Below are 19628 nucleotides of genomic sequence, written 5' to 3'. Positions count from 1 at the left end.
AAACAAGGAACTACCAGTGTTGCAAAAAAAGTGTTACGATTTACATAAGTGTGACCTGAGACTAAATTCTAAGCCAGAAGGTCTTATGTTTATACTAGATATACTCAGTCATTTATATTTACAGCGGGATTGCTTTGAAAATTAACTGAAAGTTAAGTTAGTATACCACAATTATCCATTAAAGAAAATTATCTTAAAAAGCTTTAGAAATTTAAAGAGTAAGATCAAGATGTATGAATGATTAAAGAATTTGCCAAAAATTATTTGAATGATTGGACAAAGCAGCCATGTTACATCCTGAAAGAAACTCAGTGTTATTTCCAATTTGAATTAAGAGATGAGATATTTACAAATCTTAACGCTCAAAGCAAATAAACTGATAATTTGAAAATAGCTGAGAAATGAAATCTCAGAAAGAATTTATGAGTCACATTTGGGAATAATCATGTGGAAATAGAATGCATGTGATATGTTATTTTGGCCAGTAATGTCTGTTCAGATAGAGCGCCATTCAGAAATGTGTTGCGTATATGTCAATGTAATAACTCAAGAGAAATGTTGATATCCTACTCTTTTCCCGGTAGAACATGGAGTAATATTAGTATAAATATATGATAGTATCAAGGAGATATGTATCTGACCTGTTCTGATGACTGTCAGTAGGTCACTGAAGTCATTGGAATGAGCTTTAACAAGTTCCTTTCCTGATGTTTACACTAAACTGTCCCCATAACACTAGCCTCTGTTATAGGAAGTGTTTTTTTACAGTACAGTATTGGGTTAGGGTTGAGGCACGGACATTACTGAGGTGAGAAGGAGGGATTAAATCAAACAATTCCAATGTCCACTACATTGTTGGTGCCTGAAAATAAGAATCAGGTTAAGAAAGGAATCAGATAATGTCAATCAAGACATTGGTTCTTTTATAGCAGGAAGAAACACATAGCTCTTTCTTTGAATGTAGGAGATAAGGAAAGAATTCTGCAGCACTGTAATCAGAAATGACCCAAAGTTGTTTTTTTAAGGAAATATAAGAAACCAAAATCAGAGGCCAAACTGTTTAAAAAAAGTCTGAGAAGGAAAAAGATACTTTTGACTACAGCATTGTAGTTCCTGCAGGGGTGTTCAAAAGAATGTCTGTGAGAAAAGTATCAACAGGACAACTGCCAAAACTCTCATCAGACTTTGTCATTAACAAAACGACATTACATGCCTCCTTTCAGCTGTAAGGGCAACTTGCATATCTGTTTACCTATTCCTGAGTTGCTAAATACATGAATGACCCTTGCGAATGCCAGCTTGACAGGCTGATAGTTCATACATTTAATTATCTAGTTCTGTTGAGGATTCTGAATAGTTTTGTAGTCCATGGAACACAGTGACCATGTTCCAATATTTGGAAAAAAACAAATCAGTTAAGCTCCAAAGTGGAGTGAGAACCAACCATAACATTTGTTAAGCACCCCCTGCTTAAGTTTCTATGGTCAGGTGTGCTCCTCAGCAGTACAATGTACTGTCTGGCAAATAGCTGCAGAAATAAAATATTTGATTCTACCTGCTGTCCATAATGACTATGTGCCCCCAGCTTCCTGTTAAAGAGAAAGTTGCTAGAATAACAAGATGTGTGTTTGTCTGATTTTTCTGAAGCATAAAAAGCCTGAAACATAAATGTGAGGTCATTATTTTAGTAAATCAGTCCTCAGTAATTTGTCTGAAAATCATGGACTTTATGAGGAATAGCCAGATATTTGAGGCAAAAATATGGACATTCTGCAAAAAACTGGACAGATGAGTGGCACAAAATGTCACTGTAAATGAAATTGACTGTGTTACACTGCCTTTCTGACAGAGCTTGCTACGTATTTTTCATTTTTGAAAGCTGTCAAAACACTTAAGAGTTTTTTTCTTTACTTTTTTGCTCTTACTAGGAGTACATGGAGCAGATAAAAGTCTATGCCCTAAAAGAATTAAGACTAAGTCTCCAATCCTAACTTATTATTATGTGTTCCCGACATGAATATCAAGAAAGGTGAATTTCTTGGCATCTCGTGTCTTGAACACATAAAATGTCAGTTAGAATCAGTGTCCCATTCATAATCCTCTGTATTACCTGTTTAAATCAGTGCTGAGTGCTTTGTTTTGCCCTCATAAATTCTGCAGTGATTTCATTAAATCTGAAGTTACACCTATTGATTGAAGTTGTTTTGCAGTTTGCACCTTCATTTCAAGCACTTTCTGTGCTGCAACTAAGAATTTAAATCAATTCTGAGTGGTTTCTGTCACTTCTATGTACACTATTCAGTACTTTGTTTCTTCTTTTAGTACTAGCATAATCACCACAATATCAGTTGTGTGATCTTTGTCAGTCAACTACTGTGTTGTCTGAATGGAAACTCTAAAGAGATACCAGTAATCCACCTAATATGTCTCTTATTTTACAGGTAGAAACAGCTGAGCTGCTACATTCAGGCCTTGCATCTGTAGGTGGGTCTTAGTGTCCTTATTTTGGACAAGGTCACTCTATTTCATGAATGAATCATTACAAAGCTCTTTAACTAGCTCCCTTCTTCATAGGCTTATATGTGTATACTACAGTAATGACCACTGGGGCCTTTGTAAGGCTAGCCATGCAACCCAAATGTATTTCATGAGTTACTGTGAGATTTATTTTAAGGTATGTATGACACTTAAGGCATGATTTAATGGCTACCTCTGTCCATCAGAGACATAGGTGTCAGACCAGGGGTGAATTTTTAATTTTCCATCCCTGGTCAAGGTTGCACTTGAAAAGGGTAACAAAAAGGGTTCTGCTTCCCATGGATGAGGAGCCTATTCCAAAGAATAGGAGTTCTCTGAGAAACACACCTGTACTTCAAACATGTCCTCTGTAAGTCACAAGCAAACTTAAAATCCTTAGATCTAGTAGTTCTGATGCTGTTTGCTTTGTGGATATGCAAAAGGTCCACCAGTGCGGGATCCAAGGCTACCTTGTATGCCAGGCATAAATCACATTTAAAAAGTTTGTAGGAGACAAAGTACAGAGAGAGACCTTTGAGGTAATCTGTATAGGACATTATATTTATGCCCTGCATTCTTTTTGTGAGGAACTGCTGTAGACATTGCAGTTGTTGTAAGTGCCTGGTAAGGTACATACCAAAGTGGGGATCACGCTCAGTGGTTGGTCTTTTGAGGGCTGAGTACAATGGCATAATGATATGCTTGGACCTGGATGCCATGCCCTTACCTATAAGTTGACCGACATAGAATAATGTTCTAGTTTAGACACATTGACATGTACAAAGTACATCAGAGAACATCTGCTCCATGTACCACTAGTTAAAGCAAAAAATAAATCGTTATAGTAGGGATTGTGATGGAGGAACTTTTTTTAGGTTTATTTTGTTTGTGTGCTCTCCCTCATATTTCTAAATATGCAGGGAATATGCCTGTATTTAACAACCTTACTCGGCAAGCAGACACTTTACGCATCTTTGTGTGATTAAGTGATTGAGTGGAAGAGTGGAAGGGAGTCTATGTGGGTTGGTTTTTCATTTTAAATATTTAATATTTATTTCACTTTTTAATTTATGTATGAGAGTATTATAGGTTTATTAAACTTATTGTTTAACATTTTATGTTAAAAACATTTGTGAGAGTACATTAAGCAATTAGGAGAGAGAAATACAACAATGGATTCTCTGAGTTCATATGTATTAGAGAAACATTTGAAATCCATATACATTAAGGAATGTCGTTGATGCAGCGCATAGACTGGGTCGGGTGACAACTGTCCTATGTGTGTCAAACTGTTTGAGCTTTTAAAGATGATTAATAGTAAGACCAATAGTAAATCTACATTGTGCTCATGATATTTTTGGCAAGCCTTTTTTAACACTATTTGAATATTTAAAAGACTGGGGCTGGATTAGCAAGAGCTATGATAGCAATAAAACCATTATTGATCATATGAAAGAAATATATGATTCAGAAAGTAAGACTGTAAGCACGGCCATTGAGCTATCTAGGGTGAGGTTAATGGTATAAAAAGAAAGAAGGTTATACAATCTTGTCCCACTAAATAATGCAAAAGAGCTAATTGTAAAGACTTAAATAGCGCTATTTTGGTTTAAACTTTTGATACACATTTACATTATATTATTAACATGAGTAACCCTGAAGGTTTAAATGTTTGAAAGTGAAATAGATACAAATAAAAGTGCAACACATATTGACTCTGAAGTTAGTGGACCATTTAGCTGAAGAAAGCTAATTTTATTAGCATATAACACTCTACATGCATGTTTATACCCTGAAGTTATTGTGACTCAGAGTAATTGTGCTAATGATATAGAAAAAATATCTAATGAAATTCTTGTGCATGAAGTTATTGAAATTATAACAGGAGAACAACTTTTTTACTTAAGGAATTGATTTGCGATAACATAACAACAAGGAAAATTTAAAAAAAAATTCTGTCAGCAGGAAACACAGGGAAGCTCTGATTATCCAGATACTGTTGTAAGAGAAAATAAACCAGTACCTTCTAAGGAAGTAAAACATGAGGTTCTGACACTGGGCATTCCATTCTGTGATCAGTTGTAAAGGAAAGAACAGTTGTGTAAGTTGTACTTACCAATATAGTAAATGTTTGAATGATCACTGCTGCAGTGTCCTGCCAAGGATATAACAGCCGGCCAGATTCCAAAGCTTCAGGACACCTGCCATGCTCCCACTCTGTCAAGCAGCTCGAGATGAGCTGACTAAAAAATAAGTTTGGCCATAGACCCCTTAGGAGCTTTCCTGCCAGTTGTGAGATGGATGCTTCACCCTGAAAGGACAATGTTAAGAATAACAAAAAATAAATGTCCACACCCTGACATAAAAGCACACCGAAGACAAGGGGGTGGAAGGAGGGAGCAGCTACTGCAGTAGGGATCATTTAAACATCAGCTGTTATGGTAAGTTCAAGTTTTACTATGTTCTTCATAGTAATCACTGCTGCAGTAGCCTTAGCTGTATAGGTAGATTACCATAGCTAACTATATTTGGTAGGAGGAAGGAAAAGGGTCCAAGAGCACCTAGAGAATAGTTCTATCAAAACTTAATCTAGACCTAGAGAAGGAATCAAGCTTATAGTGCTTTGTAATAGTATGTACAAAGGTCCAAGCAGCAACTTCTAGAATACTTCTAGAATCAGATCCTTTCCAAAATGACACAGATGGATCTGAAGCCTTGGTACAATAGGCCTTAACCCTGCCTGGAATAGATTTGTTATGGTGATTATAACAAAAGGTAATTGCCTTAGACAACCATATGGAAAAAGTCTATGTTGGTACATATTGTCCCTTCTTCCCTTCATGAGGAATGAACAATTGATCCAAAGATATGAAAAATTTAGTTCTATCAAGATAATGCCCTAGTTGTCTGTGGATGTCTAAGGTATGGAGTATCCTTTCTCCCTCGTTTTTAGGTTTAGGAAAGCAAACAGGGAGATGAATAGTCTGGCTTAAAGTAAACTTGGATACTACTTAGGAATAAAAGAAGGACTGATTCTCAAGGAAACCCTATTCCTATGGAAATTAGGAAGAGTTGACTCACCATAAAAACATGCAACTCAGATACCATTTTGGTAGAGGTCAGAGCAATCAGTAAAACTGTTTTCCATGTTAGAAACTTCAAGACAGCCAGAGTAGCTTCTTCAAATGGTGCAAGTGTTAGCTTCTGTAACACAAAATTAAGATCCCAAGGCGGGGCCACCAGTTTACTTGGAGTCCATTTATGCAAAACCCCTTTCAAGAACATTTTGTCATGAGACTGCATTGAAAGACGAGCATCCATGGGCAGTAATGCCAAAATGGCTGATAAATGAACCTTGATAGAAGAATAAGGAAAGCCAGTAACTCACACAAATGCTGTAAAAACAGAGAACAAGTCGTTCTGAATGGGTACTGGTTATGTTGTTGGCACTAACTAGAAAACCATTCCATTTACTAATATATGATTTCTAGTAGCAGTTTTTTTTTACCTCCATTAGCACCTGCTGCACATCTGCAGATAACAGGTGCCTAGAAGGAATTAAGACCCTATCATCCGGGTAGTTAATTAAAAATGATTGATATTTGGGTGTAAACCCTTGTGTGAGTAGATCCATTCTGGAAGGAAAGTTGTGGTATTTGCCCCTGGCCAGTTCCAAAAGAAGGTAGAACCACATTTCCATAGGCCAGAAGGGTGTCACCACAACGATCTTGGGAGATTCTTTCTGAAGCTTAAGAAGTACCCTGGATATTAGTGGAGGTGGTGGAAAGGCATACAGGAACATTCCTGTTCAAACAAAAGAAGAGGAAATCTAAGTCATTTATTAAAGTCAATCATATTCTGTTTATATTGTTGCAGCATCCTTGGAGAAGGTAGAATGCTGCTCGGTGTTAGACATGTACTAGCCTATGACATAGTCTGAGAACTCCATAACGTCTTTCTTTATATTGTGTAGAGAGGTACTTCTCAGGTCTTTTAAATTTATGTGGATGATGACTGAATCATACTGGTAACTGTGATGCAATGACTTTAGCACATGCATAACTTGCTGGATCCTGGTCCCTTACAAGCAAATGGCTGTTATTTTCACAGTATTTAGCCTGGTGAGTGGTGCATCAGTATGTCATACAGTGGGATCTTCTTGACTACAGTCTCGGGTCATGTATTGGCTTGCTTTATTGACTTGAAGAACCAGATAAAAGATGGTTACAAAACACCAAAGGCAGCCCCTTTAAAAGCACAATCACAATCCATGAAAATAGATGGTACACCATGGCCAAGGCAAAAAGAACTTTAATAAAACTGGCACTCAATAAAAGAAATAAAACACACGAGTGCTTTTGGTTATTAAACCTTCTTCAGATCATAAACATACAAATTAACTCTTTCTTTAAAACCAACTAGTCAACCAATCAACTATTGTTTGCGGAGCATACTCCCCTTTAGTATAGGCTTAAGAGGAAGCAGCACATTCAGTCCTGACAGTTTATCCATTTGTAAATTAGTTAGCCATCTCATCTCTGCTGCTTCTGTTATATTAACAACATCACCTCCCCTGCCTGAAACGTATAACACTGCCAAAACTAAAAATGATAAAGAATGTCCAGTGCTCTTCTTTATATGTTGGCACAAAGCATTAGATTCATTCCCATTCCATTTGTCACATAAGTGATGAAGAATCCTCTCTTTAAAGCACCTGTTCATCTTCCCCACATAGAATCATGTGCAACTATTTCAGATTGCAACATATGCAACATTCTTGGTGTTGCAATCCACATATCTTTTTGATTTTTAGATTCTGTGAGTGATAGGATGTTTAAAAATATTGTCTTTTTTATGAAGGAACATGCTTTGCATCTCCTACAGGTAAAAGTTCCTTCCTTCATAGAGATATCCAAGGATGTAATATCATGATTGTGGCAATGAAGTTTTTTCAAATTATTTCTATTTTTAAAGGCAAAGCTCAGTGTTTCACCCACAATACTCTTAAGAGTTTCCAATTCCTTCTTATTATGTCACATACATGTGACATGCCATTACTGAAACTGAGTTGGCATCTAAACATATTGAGATGCACTATCCTTTCTTTAAGTTGCTGTGTATTTTACACTAGGTCTGGATATGTGACCTGAACGTGTAACATAAAAGTCAGAATTGGTTCTAGCAACAAGGGCTGTCTTCAAGGAATGTTCAACTTTGGGGACAACTGGGACATCATCAGGAATGGGAATGGTTACTGAGACATGTTCTTCAGTATGAACATTGTCAGGGTTGCTCTGAGATCTAGAGCCTGTATCACAGGTACAATGCTGCAATATTATTCCTGATACAGGAAGAAGATGTCTGTGGTTTCTCTTGCAATCTATACCCTCAGATTCCAATAAGTAGAATCTCAGCTCGGTACATGTATCTCTCACTTGACCAATTCAATCAAAGCCTTTTGCAATTTGCATCCTCACTGTCTCTCCTTCTTTTAATGGATGAAGAAATATGCTCATTTTAACATAGCTGGACTTCTGAGAAGAATGCTTCTTAAAAAGTTGGACTTTGATTGCTTTGTTTTTTTTTTTTTTGGCATTAGGCACCAACAAACTAGAACTGATAGGCAAGGTTGTTCTGGCTTGCCTAGATAGAAATCACTGAGCAGGCAAGCCTAGTTGGTTGTCACGGGGTATATTTCTGAGACTGAGTAAATTCAAGAAACTGTCAGTATTGTCACGCTTCGACCTCTCCAGTAATTGCTTTGCACTCTGTACTGCATGTTCAGCATGGTCATTTGACTGAAGATATTCAGGTCTGCTAGTAACATGGATAAAGTCCCACTCTTTAGCAAATCTCTGACTGATAAACTGAGAACCATTGTCAGAAATAACTTTGGACTGAGAAATGATGTTTCATCTTAGTAATAACAGCACTGAATGTTAAGTTAGGTATCAAGTCTATCTCAAACCAGTTTCAATAAGAGTATACCAGCATTAAGTAATGTTGGCTGTTCCACTCCAGATATGTTAGTTTCTACTGTTGATCAAGGAATTTGGCTTTGCTGAAGTGGCTTTTTTTTTGCAAATGCGGCTTAGTAGTTGCACACTGAACAAGAAGAAAGTATTTATCAATGTCTTTAACTAGAGAAGGCCAAAATACTAGTCCTCTCACCCTTATTTTGGTATAATCAGAACCTGGGTGGTTATGATGTAAAATGTGAATGTATTCTTGCTGTAAGGAAATAGGAACAACAACTGTTGGACCTTTGAAAATGATACTGTCTTCCATCAGGATCTCATCTCTGTATGTAAAGTAAGGTTGCACTTCTGGTGGTAAACAGGATTGCTTTGACGGCCATCCTACATTGATGAAGTGGTTGAGCTTTTGTAAAATTGGATCAGTCTTTGTATGATCTCTCAGCTCATCAAGTCATGTGGTTGAAAAATTACATACTTCCATAACATTAAAGTCAAAATTGTCTACATCATTCTGCTCCATAGTATTTCTAGGCTCTCTGGATAAGGCATCAGCCAGATATAGAAGTTTAACCCTTGTATAGACCATTTTGAAATTGTACTTTTTGCAATTTGAGCATCATTCTTTACAGTGTTGCTGGAGCAGAATGCATAGGCTTCTTTAAAATAGTAACTAGAGGCTGATGGTCAGTTTCTATCTGGATAGCTCGGCCAGAAATATAGTCAGCTGAACACAATTGCCAAAAGTTCCTCCTCAATTTGAGCATACTGCATCTCAGTATGGGTAAGAGTTTTAGACTCATAGGCAACTGGTCTGCCCGCTTGAAGAATAACTGCACCAAGACCAAACTTTGAAGCATCACAGGAAATAACAACTGGTTTGTGGACATCACAGTATCTTAATGTAGATGGGTTAGCAATTTGCTCTTTGAGGTTATGAAATGCTCTCTAGTGTTGTTCTAACCATGTCCATGCTACATTTTTCATGTCAGCTCTCTTAAAGGTGCTGATAACTCACTAAAGTCAGGGATGCATTTACCCAAATAGTTAACCATACCAAGAAAACACTGTAGGGCTTGGACATTGTCTGGAGCTGGCATTTCAAGAATGGCTGCTTGCTTGAAAGGATCTGGTCATAAGCCTGTACTGGTAAATAAATGACCTACATAAGTAACTTCTGGTAGTCTGAATTTGCTCTTCAGAAGATTGGGCTTTAAATTTACTTCACTTGCTCTGTCCAGAACTTTCCTGAGGTTTCTGTCATGCTCTGCTTCAGCAATGCCTCCAACCAGTAAATCATTAACTATTATTGCATATGGGTAGCCTGAAAATATTTGCTCCAGTGCATGCTGAAAGGCTTCACTGGCAGAATTTATTCTAAAAGACATCCTGAGGAATCTGTATCTACCAAATGGGGTACTGAATGTAGTCAGTAGTGAAGATTTGCAATCAAACATCACTTGCCAAAATGAACTCTTTGCATCTAAGACAGAAAAAACAGTGGCATTTGGCATGAGGGTTGCACTCTTCTCAACTGTGCACATAGGATGATGAGGTCTTATTAATGGCTTGTTCAAGTTTCTTGGGTGAATACATATTCTGATTTCATCTGAATCTTTCTTTTGAGCAGCTAAAATGGACGATACCCACTCAGTTGATTTTGTGACTGGACAAATCACACATTGCTGCAGCATTTTGCCTAACTGGACCTTGACTTTGTCCTGAATATCCATTCAAACTCTCCTGGACTGACCTCTGGATCTATTTTCATGGATTATACAACTGGAAGTTAACCTAGCTTGTTGTTGAACACATCAATATACTCTGAGAAAATAGTGTCACTAAAGCTGGGACGTGCTTACATGATGGACTTCTTTGGTAAAGTAAAGCAATTTCATTCTTAAACTGTCTCTGAGACCTAATAATGACTGCACAGGTCTTCAGACTATATACAATTGCAAGCTGTGACTGTTTCCAGCCAAATAACATGAAAGCATCACTGAGCCTTCGGTTTGAATCTCTTCACCTCCATAAGCAACAAGCTTCGCACAACTGGGCAAATTAAGTTGCTCACCAGCTCTTACTTTAGCAAATGCTTTTGCTGACATTTCATGTTTGAACCAATGTCTACCTCTGTGGATTTATCATTGATCAGGACAGTACAAAATACTTCATTCTTTGCCAACAAATCTACTGCATTAACCTTTTCACAGAACACGGATACACCAACTACATAGAAAGTAGGGTTACACCTCTCTACATGATCAGCTTGCTTTTTTGAGTGACCTTTATTAAGAACTGAATGAGACGCTTGATTTACAAAACTTTTGAAAATGGTTCCATTTTTACACTTGTGGTATTGCTGACCAAATGCTAAGTACTCTCTCTTTTAGACTCATGATTAGCACCACAATTATAACAGTTAACAATGACACTTGATGTGGGTTTTGGTGACTGTCAGAGATCTCTAATTCTCTGAGGTATGGTGACCTCAGTGTGAAAATAATAATGAAAGGGTGTAGTGGCATGCAGAATATGCTTTTGTTTCATTTTCTGTTTACTGTCATGAACTCTGGTAAACTTATTTTGTATTTATGTGTACTTGACCTCAGTGAATTAAGGAATAATCCATGACTGTGTGTGAGTATATCAGGATTTGCCAGTGGTTGGTGTGGTATGATCACTAGGACAACAAAGTGGATTATTGCTATTATACAATAGCATTATTTAAGAAAGAAATTGCTTAACTTTCTTAAATAATGTGTTTATATAATGGCAGTTTAGTCTCATTCTGCATTTTCTTCCCTTAGCTGATGGACTAAGCATATATATTTATTATCTAGTTATTTTCCACAAGAAATAATACTGCTAGGTAATGCAAATGTCATTTGGTTAGCCATAAACTCTAACTCTCCTACATCCCGAATAGACTTATTGGGTTTTACACAACTAATCAGTAGCCTCACACATTAACATTTTAGAAAGACATCAAATTCTCTATTAGACTGGATCCTAGTATAAGATCTTAGTAAATACACTTCCTTAGGTACAATGTCTGAGTGTCCCTCTGATTCTCTCCAAATTAATACAACCAGACATCTCATTCATCCATTTAAATGGCATGTTTATAAAACAACATGCTACCTGTCTAGTTTAACCCAGAAATGCTCATTACTAAACTATCAGCCATTAACTGAACTTCCTAAAAATCCTTTCCTTAGATGATGCTGTAAAGGAGTTCAATACAACTTTCCTAAATATGCTAAATACCCGTGTACTTGCTAAGAGGAGGAGACTAAAAACAAGTAATGCAATTTGGCTATACAAAATCAGTAGAATGCTAATGCAGGAAAGATAAAAAGCATGGAAAGACTGGCAAAATTTTAAAACACGACAAAACTTGAAAACTTCAGAATGCTCTGCAATCATACTAAAAAGCAAATTAATGAAGACAAAAAGCAACACTATAGTAAACTATGGTAATGTTCAGAATAATAGTAAACACAACCCTGAAAAATTCTAGAAAGCCATTAAAGAAATCTTACATGTCAGCAATAAATTCAACCCTAACCCCCTCTCCCAATAACTCATCACTCGAAACCGCAATACAATTCAAGTCTTATAGTATAGCATCTCTAACCAAGGATTCCCCTTATTTCTAATCCTAAACCTGTCCAGCAACTACATATTAACACATCCACTTTCACCTTCAAAACTGTGCCAACATCCTATATAAAACTACTCTTAAGAAAACTGAAACCATGCTCTATTTCAAGTAATGACCTTCCAAATTAATACTGTAAAATAGGAGCTGATAGCATTGGCTGCCCTGTCTCAGTCCTTATAAGTAGGTCGTTAAGGATTCCCATGTTCCCTCTCTCTCTGGAAAAAGTCATACATTATCCTCCTGTACAAAGGAGGAAATTCAATAGATATTACTAATTTTAGTCCTATAGCAGTCTAAACCCCCAAATACTTGAAAAATATATTCAAAAACAATTGCTAATCTATCTCCTGCAGGGGGAACTCCTATCCTCCACACTGAATGTCTTCTGTCCTTCCCATAGTACTAACACTGCACTTCTAACCTATATAGATACTGTCAATAAAGCTACAGATAACAGCAAACTAGCATCCCACTTATTTCTACAATTGTCTAAAGCCTTCAATGCAGTTTGTTGCAACAAACATCTGCTTTGAATGTCCTCAGTAGATCTCTCTCAGTCCACCCATCTTTGGTTCAAAAACTACCTGTCCAATAGTTATCAGTCAGTAAAATTGCATTCCATCCTCTCTCCATACCTTTCCGTCACCACCGGTGTACCACAAGACTCTATCCTTCGTCCCCTCCTCTTTAACATTCTCACCAACACCTTCCACACATCCACACAACAGCCCCCCCAATACAGTACACAGATGACTCCACACTCACTTGTACATCTGACAACATGGCACACTTCCAAAAAATTGCTCAAGAAGCTTTAACAGCAACTGAAACATGGCTTTGTAACTCACAACTTATGTTCAACCCTAAAAAAGACTATTGCTTTTCCCTCATATACCTCTCTCATGAAAAAAACTAAATTTGAAATCCTCTCCCATGGTAATACAACCATTAGGGATGATAGAGGATGATAATCCTGAATTTGACCTGCGTATATAAAATTGCATAAGGAAAAACTCATCAAAAATTAGAGATGCATTATAGAGCAAAAAACTTTCTGACAGATGCAATTAAAGCTACAGTTGATACTACTTATCTCGTCCCCACACTTTTTTATGGCACTCCCATCCTTACTGATCTTAAAGCAACTTCAACAATGTTATACTAAAGCTGCTAAACTTGCAGCAAATACCCCTTTCAGAACCTACCACTATAAATCACTAAAAAGCTCAAATTGTTTATAACTACTCCATCAACTAACATATACACAGCTTCATACCACCTATAAAATTATCCAGATTGCATCTGACTGGCCAGAACTAAATCAAATTCTACACAACTATGTTTCCACTCAGTCATTATGATCCATGAACAAAATCTCCTGTCTGTCTGCAAACCTGTCAAATCTGCTTGGCATTGTCTGTACTAAAAACATGTTGCTAAGGCCTGGAACTCCTTATTTCTATCCATCAGGTCAGTGCCCTACCTCCCATCCTTCAAAACCATTCTAAAAGCCTTTCTAGCCAAAAGCTGGATCTGTTCTTGCTCAACATCAGGATAAACTATATCCCTAAATGTGAACAAATACCTATTGATACATCACATCTCCTTATTCTCCCTTGTTCACTATCTTTCTTCTAGCATTTTCTCACCCATATGCCTACTTTTCTCTCACTTTGTATTGCAATTCCTGTTTGTATTGTACTAACTTACCTTTAATTTTTCTATAAACTGGCTAAAATTTCTCTAGCTATTAAATCCATCCATCCATCCATCCATCCATCCATCCATCCATCCATCCATCCATCGCCCCTTTTTGCATATGGGGTTGAGGTGTCACTTTAACAGTGACAATCATGTAGAGCCAAAGTTTACACTGCTTGGTGGCTAGCCCTGCTTCTGTAGTTCTTTCACACCCACACTCGCATGCACACTTACACCACTCACAACAATTGTCATATAACTTGTATCTATTCTTAGTCAATATTTTCATAATATGTCTAATTTGGTATAATTATTTACTCTGTTTTTTGTATTATTTTTAAAGACTGTAAAATTATTGTACTTAAAATGTTTTGTAATATTTTGGAGCTTTTCATCTGCCTCCACTGAAAATGAGCTTCTACCCAGTCACACTTTCCCAGTAATCAAATGTCAATAAATAATATATGCTCAATTTTCAATGCCCCATTTGGCATGTACCTCACTAAACACCTGCAACAACTGGAGAGGCTGCAAAAGTACCTCACAAAGAGGATCCTAGGCCTTAAACACTTGCCCTATATGGACAGACTCAAAAAACTCCAACTATTCTCTGTCTCATATCACCTGCTTAGATGCAATCTCTGTTTGACTTACAAACCATGTCTGACCCAGCTCTGTTAGAAATGCTACATCTAAAGAAATCACAATCCTTCTATTAAAATGTTTTGTAATACTTTGGAGCTTTTCTCCATGGGTCTCCACTGAAAATGGGCTTCTATCCAGCTGCACTTTCCCAGTAATCAAATGTCAATAAATAATATATGCTCAATTTACAATGGGCACACTGGTTGGGTTGTTCAAACAGCATGCTCATTTTTGAATACTAATACTCCTTTATTATATAATATTATGAACATGATTTTATTTTGCAAACTTTTGTGATGCAAGATCAAATTAATGGAGGAAAAATAGTAGAATCCAAATAATACAGCAGTAAGGATTAAAGAGGTATGCAGACTTCTGCATAATGGTAAGGTAAGGACAAGCCACTTCCCCTCCTGTTTACTTTCCTTAGACATCTTTCTGTCCCTATGAATGTTATAACTTTTGTAATGTGAAGGAACTCAGCAATAAAAAAATCTTTCCTTTACAGGGGTAATAAATATGAAATGCATTACAAGCTTTCTCATATGTGCAAACAGCACCCTTCCTCAACTGTTTTTGCTGTACAAATAAGCTGTTAACTGTTATTTGCATATTTGAGTCACAGAACTGGCTGTGAAACATATGACTATTTTTTTCTTCTTTCTGGTACTACTGCAGACACTAGAGACATAATTACATACATCATTTCAAGTTTAGCTGTAGCTGCTAATCTTAGCAGATAGTCATCACTACATCATCTGCAGTATTTTTTAGTCACATTTACTTCTTTTTGTAAACAAAATTTCAAGGAATTAGAAAATATTTTCTGACAGAGAGAATGATCCAGGTGCATTTTTCCTTTGTGGTTTGTGCATTGGTATACTTCCTTATATTATTTTAATTCTCCTCTTGTCTTTGTTAAAAAATTCCTACCCTGCTTCATGGAACAAAAGAAGTAAAGGTACCAGGAAAAAAAGTCACATTTGTCTCACCCACAAGTAAGGAAATAAATGTCACCCAGATGCATACTTCTCCACTGTCCCTAATGCTGCCTCAAATATTTACCATCCCCCTGAAAGATATGCCCATATGTTTCACAAATAGTGAAGATACTGAAGGCAAGATTTACGTAAAAATATTTGGCACACAAACAAAATGACAGCCCACTTCGCATCCAAACTGAAAAAAACATGTAGTGGCTTTGGCTACTTCTACTTAATATAAGATCCCTAAAACATCCCATCAATTTAAAACCACTACAAAAAAATACCTTCATGAAAAATGAGCCTGCCAATGTACTTATCCCCCGTAAACACTCCCCTATAACCTTCTACTTCCCTTCTCTCTTCCTTCCCGTCAGTAAACAAACACTACTTTATCTTCTCCTCTTGCTACATCACTGTACAAACATAACTAGTAAAATATTTCAGCTATGTAACTATTGCACTATTATGTATATAGTATGTAATTATGAATGTATCCCTCTGATGAATGCATTTCTATGTATTTCACTTGCCACAGTTTAATGCATGACACTGTAATGCAATAATGTGTGGTACTGATGAATGTAATATGTGGTACTGTAATGCAGTAATCTGTGGTACTAATGAATGTATTCTATATGTATTCAATATTTAAAATTTCTATTTTTCTGTTCGAGCTTTTCTCCTCGGGCCTCCACTGAAAACGGGCAATTGTAGCCCAGTCAGACAAACCCATTCAACAAATATAAAAGAAAAATAAATAAAAATAAATAAAATATTCCATCCACACAATCACTCCAGGATACAAGCTGTCTTTAATGAAAAGAAGGGCAAAGGCTGAAGGCCTGTATCAGGGCCACATCCCAGCTACACCAACAGGAATTTCCACAACAGACATTCACTAGAGTAACCTTAACTACCCTCTCCCATTCCATGCTTCCAACGTCTTCCTTCACAATTCTTTCAGGCATTCTACTTGTATACACCTTTAATTATCAGTTAACACTTTGCTTGCTGGCAAACTACTGTAAATACAATCCTGTGCTCAATGCATTAGCACATTAAAGGCATTGCACATTTGTTAAAGGCACACTCCATCTTTTCTGGGGACCATTTCATCTACCCCTATCCCAGCACAAAACCAGTGGTTTGGAAATTGAAACAATGGATTGCAGTCTGTGGAAAAACCATCAACGTTGATGGGATGGGACTATGGGTTTCAAGAATAGTGCCCCCGGCACAACTTAGTTTTGATATCAGTTTGCCTACTTAACTATTGCAAATGGGTATGACTTATTACCAACTTGAAATGCAAGGCTAACAATTAGTATTTCATGACACTCTCTTTCAGTAGATGAGTATCTATTTTTTTTCCATTGTTCAACTTCATACTGATCCTGCGTACAGAGTCTGCCTGACCATAAATCTCCTGGCAGAGCACTGCCCCGACCAACCTCTGACATGTCTTTATACAAGGTAGTCTCTTGGATAAAATCAGGAGATACAAACACAGGCCAAGAATACAGGACACATTTTTAGTGAATTAAATGCGTTATCTACCTCATGTGATCATTGCATCTTGACTGGAACTTTCCTTCTTAAGTTGGCATACATTTTCTGTAGAATCTATGTAGAATAAGAAAGGGCTTCAAGTTTTTCTTAGTTAAAGGTACAGGGAAGTTTTCTATGATGTTTATTTTTTTCTATTTGTGGTCTTACTAGCCCTTCTTCTATAATATACAATAAGTACTTGGTTCCCACTATGCCCAGTTTACTTTCTCGTCATTTACAGTCATGTACCTGCCTGAGAGATTTTTACACAGCCTGTACTTTAGGTAAGTGAGTTTCCCAGTCCTCTGAGTGGATAACCAAATCATTCAGGCATGTACCTGCATATCATGAGTGGGGCTTTAATATTTTAGCCATTAGCCTCTAAAAGGTGGCTTTGGCTGCATGTAGGCCAAACAGTAAGAATTTCTACTGAAATAGACTATCAGGGATTTACAAATGCTATTTTTTGACAGATAAGTGGTATCTGCGAGTATCTCTTTGTAAAGTCTAGTGTGGTCAAGTATATATGCTTCCCCGAGTTCTCTATTAACTCATCATGTCTGGGCATGGGATAGCTATCAAACTTTGAAATGCTCTTTAGTTTCCTGAAGTCGTTACAGAATCATATACACCTATCAGGATTCTGAACTAGCACTATTGGGCAGCTTCAGCCAACCTGTCATTCTTCTACTTTGCCATGTTTGCATTTCTGAACCTCTTTCTTTAGTAGCTGTTTCTGTGATTCTGGTATCCTGTAAGGTCTCAGTCTAACCTTCATTCCAGGGGATGTGTCTATATCATGCCATATGAGTTTCCTTCTCCCAGGCATTTCTGAGAATGCCCTTTATTTCATCATCATCATCATCATCATCATCAGTGACAGCCATCCTATTTTCTACATTTTCTACATGGGGTCTCAGGGTATTGTGTCAACATCTCGCTATTCCATTCTTCTACCATCTTCAGCAATCATGTCCGACTATCAGAGTTATTCTCTCACAAAATCCATCCATCTGTTTGCTGGATGCTCTCATTTCCTCTGGCCATCTTTCTATCTGTTCTAAATGTAGCTCACCAGACTGTTTTTCTACTTTTATGCACATGTGCATGAACCACCATAATCAGTTCATTTTGATCTTCTCTGCAATTGGAGGTACTTGGGCTTCTGCTCTGATATCCTCATTTCTTTATGTGTCACACAGAGTGCATCTTACCACCTGTCTCGGGCACTTCATCTCCATCAAGTCTAGCTTCCTCAACTGCTCGACCTTTACTGCAGATGTGTCTGTATCATACAGTAGTACTGGTTCAACACACACTACCACTGACACTTTGTTTCAGTTGGCTCCAGCCCATCTGCTTCTAGTTTTGACCTTCTCATTCAGACTTCACTCTCTTCAACCACCCTTTCCAGATACTTGAAGCTGTTGACCTGTTCAACTGGATCCCTGAGGACCTAGGCCAGTACCCATGATAATGGTGGTAGGATTCTACATGCATCTGTTGACCAGTATGCACCTGCCATACAGCCCAACACACTGATTCAATGGACTTCTAACTGATGTCCAGTTGTCTGGTTTAGATTGCATGGAATAGCTCCATTGAGCAAAATCTGGAAATAAAACCAGTCAACCTGCCAAACATAAACTAAAGATTGCTACACTCAATACAGGGACACACACACAATGCAGCTTGGAAGTGGATGATGTGATGGTAAGAAGGCTGGATATCCTCTCTATTCAGGAGGCAAGGTAGAAGGACATTACAGCAAAGCCACTTGCCTTGTGATATAGAGTCTATTGTTCAGGGATGTCATCAGAATTAGTGGCAGACTCATGGCAATCAGGATCCATTATAAAGATAGGAAGTATTCCTAATCTCAGTTATCCAGCTCCACTGGAAGGTTGCGATAAGAAGGAAGACAGTGCCATCGGGCAGCAGTTGTAAGACCTACTAGGTAAAGGAGGACAACTGGAACTGGTGTTGATAAAGGAAGACCTGAATGCACATATCTGAACAGACAGAACAAGATATGAGAACTGCTAGGATCCACTTTGGTGTGGTGACAGGAACGAAGGAGAGGCCATTCTATACTTCTCTCTGGCAAATGGCTTGATGGTCACCCTCACATGGTTATCCAGAAGAGAGACAGTGTCTCAAGATCATATGTGACTCAGTATCACAAGATGATATGTGACTCGGACAGACTTCGTGCAAGTAAGGAAAGGATAATGTGGCAAAATCAGTGGCTGGGATGTCATTCCCAGTGAAAGAGCTAACAGCATTAACCACTGGTTACCATGATCAGCTGCCAGCAGTGGTCATTGATGTCTCTAAGGTCAATGCAGACTAGGCTGAAGATCTGGAAGTTCACTGGAGAGAAAGCACAAGAGTTCAAGGAATTAGTCAGGAGTCTAGCACCTCAGGAAGAAGAGGAAATCGAATGAGATGAAGAATGTTATCACCTTAAAACAGCATATAAGAGGACTGTAGAACAGATATGCAGTTGGCTTCGGTATAAAAATAATGTACATAAAAGATGCTGGTGGTGAAATACAGAAGTCCAGGAAGTCATCATAAGAAAGAAGG

Source organism: Protopterus annectens, chromosome 8.part1 (genome assembly GCF_019279795.1).
Source record: "Protopterus annectens isolate FY-2018-M chromosome 8.part1, PAN1.0, whole genome shotgun sequence".
In the NCBI taxonomy this organism is placed as follows: domain Eukaryota; kingdom Metazoa; phylum Chordata; order Ceratodontiformes; family Protopteridae; genus Protopterus; species Protopterus annectens.
Note: the sequence above shows the minus strand (reverse complement) of the source record.